Source organism: Myotis lucifugus, unplaced genomic scaffold (assembly GCF_000147115.1).
Source record: "Myotis lucifugus unplaced genomic scaffold, Myoluc2.0 scaffold_266, whole genome shotgun sequence".
NCBI lineage: Eukaryota > Metazoa > Chordata > Mammalia > Chiroptera > Vespertilionidae > Myotis > Myotis lucifugus.
In genome coordinates, this window is record NW_005871314.1 from 179,316 (window position 1) to 193,547 (window position 14,232).

Below are 14,232 nucleotides of genomic sequence, written 5' to 3' on the forward strand. Positions count from 1 at the left end.
GCCATATTTTTCGTAAGCCACTTCTTTTTTTAAATTTATTTTTATTATAGAGCAGTGAGAAATGAAGGTTTTTATAAAAATTTAATATTTTTGCCAATAAGTTTTTAATTGAGATATAATTGACATATATCATTATATAATTGTTAGGTATACATCATAATGATTCAATATTTGTAAATATTGAAAAATGACCACCAGAGTGAGTCTAGTTAATATCCATCACCACACATAGTTACAAGTTTTCCTTCTGATGAGAACTTTTAAAATCTACCTCTAACTTTCGAATATACAATAAAGTGTTATTAACATAGTCACCATGCTGTATATTAGATCCCAAGGATTTCTTTTTAACAGGAAGTTTGTACCTTTTGATCACCTTCACCCATTTAGCCCACCCCCAACCCTGACTTCTGGCAACTACAATGTGTTCTCTGTATCTATGAGTTAGGTTTTGCTATATTCTTGTTTTTAGATTCCACATATAAGTGAGATCATATGATATTTTTCTTTGTCTGACTTATTTCACTTAGCATAATGCTCTCAGGGTCCATCTATAGTGTCACGAATGGCGAGATTTTATTTTTTTCATGACTGAATAATACTTTATCATGTAAACAGGGATAAACAAATGTAGGTTTGGGTATTGTGCAATTACAGAAGGCAAATGGTAATATTCTCCTTTATCCTTATGATAAAACATACATTTATTTATTTATTTATTTATTTATTTATTTATTTATTTATTTATTTATAATAAAAGAGTTATATGCTAATTAAACCATACAGCCAAATGACCTTCTGGATGTCATTCTGGACAACCTTCTGGAACGACCAGTGGGTGGGGGGTGGGGCCAGCCAGCCTGTGCCACCAGGCCAGCCATGGCGGTCCGGCGACCCCTCTTCCGCAGAGGCAGAGGGAGAGGCCGTGGTGTGGGCCTGGTCCCGGGCCCAGTGCTGCTCCTTCTTCAGAGGCAGGTGCAAAGGCAGTGGTACAGGCCCAGTCCCAGGGCCACACCTTCTGCAGAGGCAGGGGGGTGGGGGGGGACAGGGGGTGATGCAGTCCTGGAGGCTGGATGGGCTGCAACTGTGGTGCCTCAACCTCCCACAGCCCCTCCCCCAGCTTATCTGGCCCCAGATGCCCCCCCACCAGTGGGCGGGGCCAGCGCTAAGAAGCAGGAAGCCCCGCTTCTGGTTGAGTCACACTCCCCCCACCCCCCAAGCCAGAAGCCGGCTCACTGCTGGCGAGCACAGTGGAGGTGGTGTGAGCTTCTCCTGCCTCCATGGCAGGCGGGTGGTAAGGAGCAAGGTGTCCTGGACTTCGAGAGCCCCGGACTGCGAGAGGGATGTCTATGTTCCAGCTTAGGCCTGATCCCCAGGGAGTCCTGGGCTGTGAGAGGGCACAGGCCAGGGTGAAGTCCTCTCCCACCCCCGGTGCACAAATTTTGTGCACCGGGCCTCTAGTTAAGTATATTTTTTATTGATTTCAGAGAAGAAGGGAGAGGGAGAGAGAGATAGAAACATCAATGATGAGAGAGAATCATTGATCAGCTGCCTCCTGCACACCCCCTATCCGGGGATTGAGCCCACAACCCGGGCATGTGCCCTGACCAGGAATAGAACCCTGACCTCCTGACTCATAGGTAGACCATCCATCACTGAGCACACCAGCCGGGCTGATAAAAGTTTTAAAGGGTGGCATGCCACTGAAATGGAAAGGAAAAATTGTAAAGCTAGGGGATTTATGTTCCCTAGACTCTTCTTCTGGGTCTTTCTCCTCCATTGTTCCTTAGGATGACCTTTCTCTCTGCTTTCCCACACAGTCTGCATTGAGTATATCACCCACCAGATTTACTTCAGCTATTTGTTGACACATATATCTTCCCAACTCTTCTTTGGGTTCCTTGAGCATGGAGACTGGTTCAGAGCAATCTTACTGTTCTCAGTGTCCACCATGGTGCATGACACAGATTAGCATTCTCTTAAATTCTTACAAAAGAAAGGACAGGGAAAAAAAGGTAAAGAAAGGGTGGGAGAGAGAGGGGTGGAAAGAGAGAGGGGCAGAAATAAGCTAATATGAATTTAAGTCATTTTCCCATAAAGTCTCTTATAAAGTATTTAAATCTCATTAACTACAGAATGAAAAATGTCATCTCTTATTCAGGGGTTGTTAATGAGCAGTGAACAGGTGGGAGAACTGTTTATAGGGAAATAGAGTGGCTTCCAGGCCCTTTTAAGTCACATCAGATGAAATAATTGTTCAATACATCTTTTCATGTGCCTTTCCAAAACGAGGGATCTGCTGGGAGCCGAGAAAGCCAAAAATCATGATCAGAGCTCAGAGCCTTGTGCAATAATATAATGGGAGGAGGGAGGAAAACAAAGGAACCACCTAATTAAAACAAGATAAGGACATTCAAAAGCATTCAGACTGTAGGTGTATATTCTGTACAAATCCATTCCCACTGCAATTCTTATAATTCATTCATAAGTAATTGGCTTATGTTCCTCCTCTGCTCCGCTGTTGATGGTAATGAACCCACAGGCCTTAGGCGCCTGGGAAAAGGAGCAAATACATAAATAAAAACATTTCAGCAGATGATAGGAAACAGCATTTGCATGCAAGGCAACAATCTTTGAATGTCTGACTTAGGAATATTTTAAAGGATATGGAAAGATTGTGACGATATGGTCTCTCACTCACCACAGACTCTTCATAAGAATACATTCATAAGGTATACCACACCAATCAGAATATTTTTTCCTACATTTTCTCTAGAGACAATGAGTTAGGTAATCACATTTGTTTTCGTATTCAAGAAGGGAAGGAAATTTTAATTAAACACTCCCAAATTACTCTACTTGGTGGTACAGTAAAGGGAGTATGGAGTGGGCTGCGGCCTGGGAAATACCAGCTCATTTCTCCAGATTATTTTTTAAAAAATGGAAAATATTGAGATTCTATTCATCTTTCTAGATAATCAGCAGTTGCATTGTTTTGACAGCCTGAAAAGTAGAGTTGGGTAGAATATTCCCACTCTGCATTTTCTATGGAGGCCAGTGCCTCCTAACTGCAAAACTTGGTCCTAGGCAGCGAGTGCCACACAAAGAGGACTAAGACTGGCTCCTGCTGGTAAGAAACTACCTTTTCTTTGGGGAGATTCAGAGTTGTCAACAACGAGCCTGTAATATCAGGAAGAATAAAAAAGTAATGAAATAGTGGTCAAAGCAATAAGCTCTGAGAAAATAGAGCAAGAAATAATGTTGCATTCACGGTGTCAGGCGGGAAAAGAAGGCTTCTGTGTGCAGTGGCATTTAACTTAGTGGAAAGGACGAGGTGACATGTGACAGGAAAGATGGCTGAAAGGGTATGCGACCATAGTGATGTTAGACCTTCCTTGTCGTTCAGGTTTCTGAGCAAATGTCACCTCCTTGGAGAGCAGCACCTTGTCCTCATCCTCCTTGGTTAATATAGTGACCCTGCTAGCAAATTTGTCTTAAGGTCTGTTGCACACACTTAGTTGTCTTTCTCAATCAAATTATAATAAATGTATATTAACCAATTGTGATGAATTAGGGTATCTGTTGGAGAGAGGGGAGGGAGAAGGGATAACCACTAAATAGATTAACATATCGATTAATTTTAAATAGAAATTTGTGCTATAAATAATATGTATACAGGGGATGATATAATCACACAGAAACTGGTTGTAATTTTAGAGATTTAAGACCAAAGATTATTATAAGAGGAGTTTGGTTAGCATTGTTTTATTAGTCTTCCATAAAACAACATACATTTTTTACATAATTTGGCAAGACATCATGCTTTACAGTGCATTTTTATATTCTAAATTTGACAAACTTACTTAAATGGTGAGTGGTCTAAGAAACAATGAAAATGAATTCAAAGTAAAAAATAAAGGGAAATGATATGAAATAATTTAAATGAAAAACAATAAATATTTACTAAAACAAATAGTAATTTTGAAAACTTATAGTAGTTAAAAAGTACCATATAATCCTGCCACTAAAATTACTTTCCCATGTAATTAAATAATTTTAAGAAAATGGTTTTTAAGCACATAACTCTATAATACTTTGCTTAGTTATTAATTAATGATTGAAACAAAGACTGTTCTTGGTTTTAATATTGTTAAAAATGCTGAAATAAACATATATTCATAAATAGTTTTTTAATGTTCAATTTTTAAGGATAATAGCAGTTGGATAATGAGTAGGGTAGTCATATTATTGTATTCAAGAAGAGAGGGTGGTTTTCATTTAATCGCATTCTAATTGTTTTGTGTCATACTTAAAGGGTTTGGGACATGTGTGAGAGGTTGGAAATACTACATCAGTGTGTTTTCAGTGTTCTCTATATCTTTTTGTAGCCATTACTCTGAGCAGTTCTTGCCATTCAACCTTCCCAGAGGCTAGCATGGTGCCTGGCATGAAACTCGATTTTTAGAAAAAAAAAAAAACAACAACTCGATTTTCAATGTGTTTATGGAACTGAGTCAGTGCTAATACAAGCATCTAAAAAAGCCTATGATAAAATATTGTATGGAAGTATATCAGTGCTGCTCCAATGTAATTAGAAATATTATTTCAATAAATATAATACTTTAAATACTTTAACAACAGTTTTCATGATGATGCTTGCATCTGTTCTATTATTTGTTCTCGAGCACAACTGAAATAAAAGGGGAATTCAACTAGTCAATCTTGGTTACATCCAAACAGTCACTTTCAATTTGACATGGGTTGTGGTCTGTGATCATATCGTGCGGGAACATGAAATAAACATTTTCAGAGTGAGTCAAAAGGACTTTGTTCTACTTTTGAGATATTCACTACATGTGCAGCAATGAGCAGGACCTGCTGTGGTGGCAAATTACAGGAAGAAAAAATCTCACTGCTGAACAGGAAAGACGGAGGTAGTGTGGGTATGGCTGCTTTGAAAGGGATGTATAACCCAAGAACTAGGATGAAAATTGAAGATTAAGTGCAATAATTAGCAAAATGGGTAATAACAAAATAGCAATCATAGTTGATATGTGTCCATTGCTTGCTATATGTCAGGCACTGTTCTAAGCACTTTATTTTTATATTAACCCAGTGGTTGCCTTCATAGCAAGGAAATCAGAATGTCTTAGGTTAGGGACCAAGCATCGATAATGCTTAAAAATCCCCCAGGTAATTCCAATCTGCAGCAAAGACTGGGAACCACTCAATGATCCTGCAAGGTACATACTCACATTACTATTTCCTTCTTCTCAGGGTGGAAACTGAGTCAGAAGTTTCCAAGGTCGAAGAGCTGAAAAGTTGAGACATGAATCCAGGTGGTCTGATTCCAGAACCCTTGATCTTACCCACCTCAGAGGCTCCCCTGGGCTTCAGTGGCATTTCTAGCAAGCAGCCTAGACTTTTATGAGTTGAAGGACATTTTCAATGCATGTCTTAAAAAATAATCATTTTAGGAAGTGATAGCCTATTCCTATGCAGTTTGGTTCCTACCTCTATCTGGGATACTTGTCTCCCTGGGCAGTACCTATCTTTACTGTGCACAAAGTTGTCAAACCGGCTCTTCCCTCGGCCCCAATTCCTTAGCCTCTCCTCCCAGATGTTACCAGTTTGCTGTATCTCAGAGCCCACACACCAGTGGTTGTAATTGTGAAAGAGGAAGGGGCCCAGGCAGGGGGAAAGCAAAGCAGGGCGAGCAGAGCTGTTCTTCCTATGATGAGGCCCTGGTGTCCAGGTTTTGACTGCTCCGTGGCAATTACTAAGACTTCTTTTGTTCAGCCTCTGCTCAGGTTTCTAATTCCTCCTATGTCTTTCTACCTTCATCTTCAACCTAAAGCTATGCCATATTATGGGACTTCCGGGGTCTAGGTTTTCTGCTTAGCTTTGCCACTCTTACTCTATGACTGGGCAAGAGTAAGCAGATAATCTCTTCCAGACTCATGAGCTGTGTGTCATTGTAAATGAACTTGGGAAGTCTGCTTGGCTAAATAAATGTCTGGCTCGAAGTTCAGTGTGTACTTCTGCGGACTGCTCACTGATTTCCAGGCCTTCAGAGCCACCATCACCACTGGTTTCTAAGTCCACTATGAACTTGGGTATCCTGTCTGCATGGACAATCTTGGTCATAGTTATCAAGGTCCAAGCGATTACCTTTTAGTTAGAACTTGTGGCAGGATATCACTCATCCTTTAACCCCCTCATAGCAACTGCTTATCTAGTGCAAGGGCACATTCACTAAGCTGGGCATTGGGCCTGAGGAGTCACCCAGATGTGAGACCCTCCCAGGGAGCATGTTTTCTTCCGCGGCTTGGATTTTGAGGTGTGTTCATCATGACCATGGCCTAGGCATTTGTTGCAATAGTTACAGTTTCTCTCGGGCGAGATTGTGCTCAGTGCAGTGAAATCACACAAGCCCACCCAAAGCTGCAACTTAACCCGGCCACGGAGCTCTTCTCAGTTCCAAGTTCAGGTGCTGAACACCGCAGGCTGAGCCCAGGGGCCAACGTGAGGGAGAGTGGCAGTTAGAATTTACATAGCAACCGGGAGGCTCCCAACCACCGTGCATAAACCCCCCGGTTTATTCTTTATCTGTCAAAAAAAGAATTCTGTTTTGTCATTATGAAACCCAACTGGGGAGAGAAAAGGCAACAACTGATCATTCTTGCTTCCATAAGTCGTTTCTGAAAGACCTAAATAACTCACTAGTAGTAACAGATTTCATCGGTGTTCTAACTGCCATGGCTATTTTTTCTTAAAATGGTAAATTCAAGAGCAGGCTATCCCCACCCCACACTTCCCCACATTTAATTAGCAAAGGTAAAATATTACATGAACAAAGAAAATGCTCAGGTAGCAAAAGGGGAGAGAACTGAGGGCCCGATTCCTCAGAAGACAAAAAGGAGTCAGTCAGTCGTGTCCTCTTGGTGACCTAGGTCACCGGGCTGGGGTAGGACAGGGCAGCTGAGGGTGACGGGTGTCCAGGGCAGGTGCAAACAACACTGAGGGAGCTACAGAGGGTGTGAAGGAGGATTGTTCCTGAACCCCCAGGCCTTGGTCAGCCCCAGCACACATCTGGCTTTTGCTTTTCTGGGCATCAGAACACACAGGACCCAGTGAGTCCAAATGAAGTCCAACTTCCGAGAAGTTTGGAGAGGGACTCTGGGGCCTGCGTGGACTCACACAGCCACACTCCGCAGATTTACCACCCACCCCAAGTGCTGCCGATGCCACGGCCCCATCAAGGGCCGGCCGCTTGTGAGGACCAACCATGGCCAGCAGGATGTGCCGGAGGCTGGGCCACGGCCGGCGATGACTGCTTTAATCATGTCCATGAGGCCCAGTATCTTTTGGACAGATCAAGAGAACTCAAAACAACCCTTGGACATTTGCATCACTGTATTTCACATTTTTGGAGCTCGTCCTGATGTTAATAGAATAGACTTTGAACATTGAAAGTGGGTGTATTCTAGGCTTTCAGAAGTTTCCGAATTCTTGAACAATATATTTTTTCCAGAACATGTAGAGTACCTCCAATATTAGAGTAACTGCCTCAGACTCACCAGGGAGCAGAGTAATAACAATTAAAAAAATAACAAAATCTTGCTGAGTGTCCCACTTAACAGGTACAGTGACTGTGATTGTTAAGTGACTGCTGTTTAAAGGAAGCTACTCTTCAAAAGTGTGCCTCAGTGAAATGATAGATGTCCACACATCACTGACCTTCAGGGTCTTTCCAAAGTGGGAACTCTGTGAGGGTCAAGGGTCTGTAATGAAATAATAGCGCTTGCAAATATTGTTTCCCAAGGAAGAAACTAAGGACTTCTAACACAAACGCCCGTCCTGTGACTTGAGGACCCCTAGTGGTCACTGTAGTAATAACTCCTTCTGAACACTAAGCTTCTGGAGAATATTTCAACACCATTTTCAAATGCATGTATATGCTGTGATTAATGAAATAAAATGCACTTAACATGAAAATATTATAATGACATTGTTAAAAGAAAGATATCAAAGGTACTACCACTAATTGGAGAGCTGGATGTTTTGGGGTGACACTAAAAAAGTTGTAAAGCCCAGCTTTAGAGAACCATCACATAGGGCAGCTGCTCTCTTGTTGATAAACAGCACCTTGAGTAGTTGGGTCTACTCAGGATAACAGGAATGCTCGATAGAACTCAACCAGGAACAGAATTGTATTAATTATAAATATCACACTAACATTTATTGCAAGTTTAGAAAAAGATCATTGACCTGCAAGGAGAATGTGCAGCTTTGACCAAATGCCAAGCGGCACAGTCACAGAGAGTGCACTATATGATCAAATTAGAACATTTCTCCACATTGGAACTCTGGCTTTCACTGGCTGTCTCTGGAAACTGTGAAAGTCAACACCATATGGAAAACGTGGCCTCAGTTCAACCAAGTTTTTAATTCACCCTTTAAAAAATTCACATAGACACACACAAAGGCACTATCAAAAGTGAGTTATGGCCTGGCCGGTGTGGCTCAGTGGTTGAGCATTGAACTATGAACCAGGAGGTCATGGTTCGATTCCTGGTCAGGGCACATGCTTGGGTTGCGGACTTTACCTGCAGTGGTGGGGGGGGAAGGGGGGCGTGCTGGAGGCAACCGATCAATGAATTTCTTCATCATTGATGTTTCTCTCTCTCTCTCTTCCTTGCCCTTCTCTGAAATCAATTAAAAAGTATATATTTTAAAAAAAAGAGTTATGGCATGCCTTGGCTCAGCTGTGTGTGTGTGTGTGTGTGTGTGTGTACTCTCTTGTCCCTCTGAATTAAGTGTAATCACTCTGTCTTTATTGAAATATTCTCTTATTGCCTGATTTCCAGTGTTAGTAGTCTCCTGAGGTAGTCAGGCAAGTAAAGTGTCTTTAATAGAAAGACAGCGATCTAGAATTAATAAGACAATTTATTTTTTTCTCTTAAAGTTTCCCCCCTACACCTAAAGTCCTACCACACAGCACTTACAGTGTCAGGGGAGGGGAGGGCAAGATCTCCCAGGAAGCGATGGGCGTGGGATGGCAACACACCAGGATTCACATTCTCATTTCTGGTATCAAAGGAGGGTCGGCGAGAAAGCCAGTGATGCATAACCTTCTTTGCGGTCAGTTAAAACCGGGTGATGCATTTTCATAACGATGCGTTCGTAATGACACACACACACACACACACACACACACACACACACATATGTGAAAGGCGCAAAAAGAAATTTACTCTTCAATCTCAGAGACACAAAGATACTTAAGAAAGAGAAGTTTTATTAGGGCAATTTCACTTTATTTTTCCATACAGCAAAGTCAACTACTGCGGTAATAATAAAATAAGCGTAAAACAAATCGCAGCCCAAGACAAAATACATAATTGTAAGCAACTACAAGCAGAAAGTAAGTTGTGATTACATAAGAGTAAAACCAAGCACATCTGTCCTGTCAGCAGATGAAAGGGGTGGGGTTGCCGGTAAGTGCAACGCGGGAGCCAGCTGGAGCAAGGGCTGGCTACACAGATTCCTTAAACCAGTGCCCGTGATCACATTCGCTTTTTTGAGTGCTTCTGAGTTGCAAATTAGAACCGTGAACTTTGAACTGTGTTTTATCTTTTCACCTGCTGAAAGAACAGGCTTGCTACAGCAATTAAAAAACAATCACAGAACAACTAGAGCTACACTGTGCTGTTTGGTTTGCCTGTTTATAGTTTCAATTTTGTGAAAGTCATTACTTGAAGATTGGTGTGTGTGTGTGCATGTGTGTGCGCGTGTGAACAATAAACCACTGAAATTGGCAGAAACTGATTAGCATAATACGTCCTTAGTATAGTTCTTTCTCTCCTTTTTGTTGTTGTTGTCGTTGAAGCTTTAAACATGCAGTAGTTTTGAAAAATGTGAGGAATATCTGATCCATGATTTCACCTTAATGGTTGAAGTACCTGCTATTTTTGGTAATGGTCGTCAGGCAGATTTGGCCCAGTGGAGTTTTTGTCAGTCATGAGATCTCGGAAGGATGGCATATCTTTCCAGCTGAAAAAATCCTGGCAAACTACAAGCTGTCCACAAAAAGCAAAGCAACATGTTTGAAGGGGTACGGAGTGCTAACTCGGTGCCACTTTTGCAAGCAATTTTTGCTCAGTCTCATTTTATTAGCCTTAACAAAACTCCTTGTAATTATAGACGTTTTTATTCAAAATAAGATCTTACTATTATACAGGTTTCTCTCTTTTGACTATATACAGAAGTGCAAAAAGTCAACCTTCTCTCTAGACGTCCCAACATGCTCAATTGCAGCATAATCAACCCTCAAGAGTTTGCACACACGCTTTAATTCTCATTACGTAAACTTTGAGTATTTGGATTATCAACAAAAAGTCCCTTGTTCTATTTATTGATTATGCAGCTTATTTATAACAAGGCCTGATATTCAGGGATTTCAAAAATATTAAACAATACTTTAACATTTGAAATGGATACAGTAGAAAATAAATTTTATTCTAATATCTAGGTTCTAGAGATCCTCTTATAATAACTAATTACAAACAAAATAAATCATCAAAATATTACTCAATTGTCTGCCAGGATTGTTGCGATAGCAACAACTTAACTTCTTACTTAGCAATGATTATATATTTATAAGATATCCATATAAAAGATCTTTGTTCTTTTAATGAAAACTAGACAAGAACTAACAATGACTGACATTCTTACACTTTAATATTAAATCAGTAAAATATAAATCATTTAGTTAACAATAATACGAATATTCATATGACACTACATGTAATTCAAAACTGAGTATGTTATGAAGGAAAAACTACTTTAAAGGTTTTTTTTTGTATTTTGAAAAATTCATCAGTAAAATCTAATAAAACAAGAGTCTATAAACTGAAATGGTATTCAATTGTTAATACAAAATGAAATCTAATAAGTGTAGGAAATGAAAAACTACATTTTAACAAGAAAAATAAGTAATATTCTATAATGTAACTAACTACAATAACATGTGAAGTCACCATTACTCTCTTAACACGATTGAAATTACATTGGTATGGGTTCCAACCCGTAATGTAATAATCTAAGGCTTTAATAGATGTACAGTACAATCAGTAAAATCAACACATCAGTCTTATATTAGAAAGCATCTCTCTCAAGCATAAAAACTTGCAGTAAACTTGGAAGTATGGAAAGTTCTACAACTGAACTTTCACCTCTCCCATTCCACACTATAACTACCAGTGACCTGGCCCCTACTTCAGCAGCTGGCAGAACTGCTGACCAGAGCAAAAATACCCTTACTAGCTGCAACACCCAAACCACAAAAAGGGAATTCCTTTGGATGAATCCATTCTTAAAAACTGAATGCACATCTATTTTTTTTTTATAATTTTGTAAAAGGCTTTCTAAGGCTATAAGCAGTTAATCTGAACAAAACAAAAGAAATCACATATAAAATCCCCCCAAGTATGTAACCCACCCGATTGCTAGGTAAATGAAACACCTCCCGTTTTCATATTTTGGTTTATCATGCATCTGATGACAGTGCTGCTTTCTTCTTTGTTTAGAGTCACTATTTTCAACGTGACTGTGGTGAAGCATTTAAGCAAACGTGGAACCATTTTTGCAAAGCATTTATAGTCTTTTGACTTTGACAGAGCTATAAATAGAAGCAAAATAATTTCCTCAAACATTTTTTTTGTTATCGTGTCTCAGAAATGGCATATCCCTTTTGAATATCATGTTAGACAGTATAGTATGCATAAATATTACACTACAATGCATTAAAATAATTATATATATATAATCTATTATATATATCTCCAGTATGTGTGAGTTTATCTGTATTGAGAGAAATTGTGTTGTGCTGTTCTATTGTTACTGTGGTTACATTGGCCATTTCTGAGACAGCTTTGGTTTCCAAAAAAAAAAAAAAAAAAAAAAAAAAAGAATGGTGCCCTTTGACTGATTAGTACTAGCAAATAAGCAACAAAAGGTGGCTCTGAAAACAATAACACTGAAGAAATAATACTCTAATTTGATGTACAGTCTATGGCACTTCATGAGAATCCTTTACAACATGGTACTTAAAGCCATGATGTGCTTTAAAAGATACACAGTTGTGGTTTTGCTTGGCACATTCATCTCTGTCAGATCCCTCCCTCGCCGCATCTTACAATCTATTACATTAAAAATATTACTCTTAAACAAAAATGACTGTGCATGCACGCTCTCACCTCTAATGGCAATTTTAAATACAAGGTGCACCTTTGTTATTTGTAAACCTTGAAAGAAATAAACTTATTTTTAAAAAATTATACCTTGGTCTACAGACGTACCAATACATAAGAGAATCGTGGTTACACCATAGTCTGTCTTTTCAAGATGGCATGAATCTATTAGGAAACTAATTAGGTATGCATCTTTTAATGCATAACTCTGTGCTAGAAAAGAAAGACGATGTTGTTCTTTTATAGACAGGTATATCACCTCAGCACGAATATCAATTAAATGTACAAAGTGTATAGGCAACAGTGTGCAGTGGGTTTCCATGTTGTCTTCTCTTCTGGTTAACATGCAATATGTGGATGTCTTGTGGCTGAGGGGTTTTTGTGGGGGTTGCTGGACGGTATATACAATATGGCTAATGACCTCGTCCTTTACTCTAACCAAGCACACTGTCCTTTCCTCTTTAGTATGATCTACAAGGGAAAAAAGACAGAGTCTTTGTTAAAACAGGCGACATCTCACAACAGTTTCCAATACATACTTACTAGGAAAATTATATTGCTTGAGTTAGTGTGAATGCATGCACATTATAACATCTTCATATAAAAACAAGAAACGCCGCACAAGTACAAATGGATCTACATTTGCTGACCCTCTCTATGAGAATACAATGACAGGCAGAGCTTTGTGAAATTCTAGACTCTTCTCAAAGACTAAGCTAAAAGTGTAAAACAGATTTGCAGAATCAAGGGACAAAACATAGCTGAGCTCTTTTTTAGCACTATCGTGGTGGGGCAGAATTTAAATTCATTTTACTTCTCTGCTAAAGTCAATAGGCTTCAAGAGTAACGCTTTGGCTTACAAAATTGAGATCCATGCAACAAGCCCTATTAAACACGATTCACTATACAGATGGTCTCTGACTTATGGATGGGCTCGACTTACGTTTCTTTGACTTTGCACTGATGCGGGAATGCTAAGCACTCAGTAGAAACCAGCTACTAAGCTATGATGTTGGATAGGTGAGGTTTACTAAATGCATTTTCAACTTATAATGGGCTCAGGGGGACTGAATCCCATCATAAGTCAAGGAGCATCTGTATTTGGGTGCTTGATTAGCACACTATGTGTTTAGAGGGGAAAAAGAATAATACTTTTAACTATTTTGGATCATTTAACATTTGGAGCAATTTTTTCCTACAGCCAAGAAAAAGTAATATCATTCCTTAAGTTCCTGACAAATTTAAGTGAAATAGATTGTACTTGTAAGTAGATTTTTTTTATACAAAATTTGTTCTCATCAGAGAGTTTTCACATATTAAAAGCATACTTTAGAATACAACCTTGAGAATGAAAGAAACCACCATTTTGCTGCACTCAAAACCAGTTTAGCCCTAGCCGGTTTGGCTCAGTGCATAGAGGGTTGGCCTGGGGACTGAAGGGTCCCAGGTTCGATTCTGGTCAAGGACACATGCCTGGGTTGCTCGATCCCCAGTAGGTGGCGTGCAGGAGGCAGCCAATCAATGATTCTCTCTCATCATTGATGTTTCTATCTTTCTGTCCCTCTCCCTTCCTCTCTGAAATCAATAAAAATATATTTTAAAAAAAGTTTAAATATTGTAACTCATGAAAAGAACCAATCATTTGTTATATAAATCCTATATAATAAAACCCTAATATGCAAATCAACCAAATGGTGGAACAACTGGTCGCTATGATGCGCACTGACCACCAGGGGGAAGACCCTTAACGCGGGAGCTGCCCCCTGGTGGTCAGTGTGCTCCCACAGGAAGAGCACTGCTCAGCCAGAAGCCAGGCTCTTGGCTGGTGAGCACAGCAACACTAAGGAACCTTGGGGGATGTCCGCCTGCCAGCTTAGGCCCACTACCGGGAGGGGGCCTAAGGGTGTGGGCCTAAGCCGGTAGGCAGACATTCCCAAGGGGTCCTGGACTGTAAGAGGCACAGGCCAGGCTGAAGGGC

General features: G+C 40.0%; 1 protein-coding gene across 19 annotated transcripts in view; it reads right to left on the reverse strand.

The window, feature by feature from the left end:
- Positions 1-9,280: 9,280 nt before the first annotated feature.
- Positions 9,281-14,232, reverse strand: part of MBNL1 (muscleblind like splicing regulator 1) — a 170,002-nt gene continuing 165,050 nt past the window's right edge. For 15 of the 19 annotated variants that reach the window (XM_006099253.3, XM_014464782.2, XM_006099252.3 and 12 more), the window contains one exon: positions 9,282-12,725. The gene's annotated coding sequence lies outside the window, so the exon portion shown is untranslated. Of the gene's footprint in view, positions 12,726-14,232 lie in introns of all 19 variants that reach the window. The other 4 variants (XM_014464769.2, XM_023762899.1, XM_014464781.2 and 1 more) reach the window with 1 other exon arrangement.